The sequence below is a fragment of the Mandrillus leucophaeus genome, unplaced genomic scaffold (assembly GCF_000951045.1).
Source record: "Mandrillus leucophaeus isolate KB7577 unplaced genomic scaffold, Mleu.le_1.0 Scaffold1091, whole genome shotgun sequence".
In the NCBI taxonomy this organism is placed as follows: Eukaryota; Metazoa; Chordata; class Mammalia; order Primates; family Cercopithecidae; genus Mandrillus; species Mandrillus leucophaeus.
The window spans coordinates 16223-20315 of NW_012099110.1; the positions used below are offsets into that span (position 1 = coordinate 16223).

The window sequence follows — 4093 nt, forward strand, 5'->3', positions numbered from 1 at the left end:
TGGTTAAGTGTGTCTGTAAGTCCATTGTCTCTGCATCAAATGCTAGATGGAGCTCAAAGCTCAAAGGGCTGGAAGTCAGAAAGGTAAGATAGATGTAAAGCTTGGAGGTTGAGGGCAGACTCAATCCACAAGCATCAGCTGAAACCCCATGAGGATGGACTGAAACTTGTTGCTTCTGGCCTTGGTGATATAGGTATTCTACAGACACCATACATATCACTTGTCATAGAGTTAAACATAGCACCTGACCCAGCAGTGGTAGAAGCTGAAGGAGGACCCAGGGGAAAATAGAGCAGTTGCAAGCCCAGCTGCTACTTCAAGTCAATTAGGTGAGCCAGCTTGTCAGTAATAACATATGTGAGGTATTAAATGGCTACTGGTCCACCCTCCAGAACTTTGCAGGGCTCTTCCTTATGGTGCAGCCTAATCAGAAACATAAAAAAGGGAATTCTGGGAAATGTAGTTCAGCCTACCTACGTAGACCCATTATAAAGTCATTATAGCTTCTGATATTCCAATTTAACAGGTAAAGAAATAATGTCCCCAGAGAGCGTGTGGGACCTGATCAATATCTCATAGCTGGTAACTGGTAGAATTGGAACTTGAATCAACCTGTCTGATTTCTGGCCCCTGTGTGATCCCCATTCTACATATTGTAAGTAAATCTTTCATGTCATTTTTTACATATGATGACAGCTTCTCCTGAAGCTGGAGAGATTCATCATGAGTGGGAGCAGGGAAGGCTCATTGAGAGGCATGAGGCATTTAGAGGAAGGTCAACCTAGGTGGAGTCCAGGAAAGCAGGTGTCATGGGACAGCCTGAGATCAGGAGGTCCTTGAGAAAAGAGTCATATATATGGAGAATACACCCCCAGGGTTTGTTCCTGTGTTTCATTATTGTGCGTTGTTTTATTTATTTTGGCTGATAAACATTATGAAACAGGCAGGCAGGTGGAATGCAACAGACTGAAACAATCAAGCAGACATTGGGGCAAGACCTGAAAACCTCCCCAGGAGTGGGGAAGCACTACAGAGGAAGGACAAGAGAAGACAATCTGAAGCAGCAGGAAAGATATATCGTGCAGTAGAGCGTTGGGCAGTCTACCGCTAGCCCATGCTATGCTTTAACAAGGGCTCCCCGCGAGTGTGGCTTGGGGAGTCTATGGCAATTTCTTGAGAGCCAGATAGATGGACAGGACAAGAGTTAGAAAGTGACAGCACTCTGGCCACAGCATGAAGGTTCAGGAATAGAAATCTCATCAGCAAGTGAAGAGACAGGGAGAAAGAACTGGTACCGATGCTTCTGATGTCCTGAGGGGATGCTTACAACTGCAGGGCAGACTGTATCCTCCAAGAGGATGTGGATATCTTAAGTATTCTGGTTACCATAACAACACTAGCCTGGTACCCTGCATGACAGATGACAGTAGTCATTTAAAAAGCACCTATGGGCCAGGCACAGTGGCTCACGTCTGTAATCCCAGCACTTTGGGAGGTTGAGGCGGCCAGATCACCTGAGGTCAGGAGTTCAAAACCAGCCTGGCCAACATGGTGAAACCCCATCTCTACTAAACATACAAAAATTAGCAGGGCATGGTGGCGGGCGCCTGTGATCCCAGCTACTCAGGAGCCTGAGAGAGGAGAATCACTTGAACCCGAGAGGCAGAGATTGCAGTGAGCTGAGATCGGGGGTCACTACACTCCAGCCTGGGTGACAGAGTGAGCCTCCGTCTCAAAAAATATACATTAATTAATTAAAAAGAAAAGAAAGAAAAAGCACCTATGAATGACTGAATGCATATCACAGGCTTTGGTGAAAACGAGCTTCAGATTCAAAATCTCATCTCCATCATTAATTTGTCATAAAAACTTGGCACTTTATGTAATCTGCCTTGGCCTCAGTTTCTTTATCAATAATATGGGAATAATAATATCATTTACCTTACAGGTAAAAGACAAAAATATAAATGATAGAAGCTATATACAAGATCTGGTTTATAAAAAATTAGGGTCCCAGGAGTGTTAGTTTTCTGTTATTCTGGTTCGAATCTCAAGTCAGGGTCAGGAATATAATCAAGCGATACAGTTATTAAAACTAGGGTCTCGAGCACGGGTCTGGCTGCATGAAAAGCACTAGGGAAAAAGGTGAAAGAAGAACCAGTGAGAGCATCAAGTTGCCCTTGACATTCCTGAAGGTTAATCAATGACTCATATAAATTCTCCATCAACTCACCCCTAGGACGGGCTGGCCCTATAGAGGAGGTTTTGGAGTAGGCAGATCTGTGCCAGTTGCACGCTCCAGAGCTGTCTGTCTCTGAGAGCCAAGGCCCGAGGGGAGGCAGTGGCAGGATGAGTGCTGGATGATGCAGTGGGGCTCTGAGCAGAGAGCAGCTAAAAGACTGCCCAGTGATTTACAGCCTTTAAATGGCTCTACCCTTCTGCAAAACTCTTAATTTAATAGACAAACATCTTGGACTAAGGGCTCACTAGAGGCAGAACTGATGGGATAAATGTTGGAAGATTAAAGACCTACAGAGGGGAGTGCATAACTCAATTATGAAAATGGTAAAGAACTTTTCCAGCAGGAAGCTTCCCCACTCCCTATCCAAGTGGCAACCTTGAGAAAAGCCACCAACAAAGAATCTAAGATATTGACCGTTTCAGGAAAACAGCCACCACCCTTGAAAGAGACCTTAATTGCTGCATTGTCTAGCATTTTTTACCCACATGTTATGCAGATGGGAAACTGAGTTGGAAGAAAGCGGGGTGTCTCAAGTCCTTCTTGATCCTGAAGTGGATTAGGTGCCGCTGTTGCTGCTCTTGTTGAATCTAGAACTGTAGCCAGACATGGGACTGGAGGACGAGCGAAAGATGCTTCCGGAGTCCGGAGATCCTGAGGAGGAGGAAGAGGAAGAGGAGGAATTAGTGGATCCCCTAACAACAGTGAGAGAGCAATGCGAGCAGTTGGAGAAATGTGTAAAGGCCCGGGAGCGGCTAGAGCTCTGTGATGAGCATGTATCCTCTCGATCACATACAGAAGAGGATTGCACGGAGGAGCTCTTAGACTTCTTGTATGCAAGGGACCATTGCATGGCCCACAAACTCTTTAACAACTTGAAATAAGTGTGTGGACTTATTCACCCCAGCCTTCATCTTCTGGGCATCAGAATATTTCCTTATGGTTTTGGATTTACCATTTGTTTCTTATTTGTGTAACTGTAAGTTCACATGAACCTCATGGATTTTGGCTTAGGCTGGTAGCTTCTATGTAATTCGCAGTGATTCCATCTTAATAAAATTCTGTGTTCTGTGATCTGCAAAAAAAAAAAAAAAAAAAAGTGGGGTGTCTCAATAACGTGTGTCATTAGCAAAGTTAGTGCTAAGATTTTGGTGTCTAGGCTTCCCATTGATTCACAGTAGACAGTAAACTATTGGTTCTGACTCGCACACTCTTGTACCCTCAGTAAATAGCAAAGTGCTGGACACATAGGGGGTCCTCCATTAATATTCGGTGAATAAATGATGTGTCTGCAGGGCTTTCAGGACTATCCTCCTGGAAACCTACCATCTTCTTCTGCAAGGTGCCTGAGGTTATTGATTGCCTGGCAATTGAATGTTTAGATTCTCATTGCTTCAATGCTTGCTTTCCATTCCTCACATCCCATTGCTTCTTTATTTCTCCCAATTCCAGCATTCTTTCTGTGACACAGACATTAGATTGACCTGAACATTGAAGTAAGAGAATCAAAGGAGACGTGGGTTGACTCAGATAAGGTAGTGAGGTGAAAGATCATGAGCGAATCACTTAAGTTGGCTAAGAGTTTAATGGATGTGGGGTTGGGGGATGACCAAGGCTATGCACTTGATGTTGTCAACCTAATTTTTCAATCTAAACATTAGTGTGTGGACTACAGATAAAATGCCAGAACTGGCTGGCATGAGAAAACAAAAATGCTAAGGGGAACTAGATATCTTACACAAATGGAAAACCCAGACTAGGCTCTTTGGAGAGGGATCTGAGGGCTCTAGACCTGCCTTCACAGGGGTTTCTTTATTGGTCTTTAGGGAATTGTACTTTGAGTCTTGATCTGAC

At 44.2% G+C, this 4093-nt stretch overlaps 1 pseudogene across 1 annotated transcript; it reads left to right on the top strand.

The window, feature by feature from the left end:
- Positions 1–2778: 2778 nt before the first annotated feature.
- LOC105545787 lies at positions 2779–3332 on the top strand (annotated as a pseudogene). Its single transcript, XR_001006984.1, has one exon. The product of XR_001006984.1 is annotated as a cytochrome b-c1 complex subunit 6, mitochondrial pseudogene (transcript).
- Positions 3333–4093: the final 761 nt, after the last annotated feature.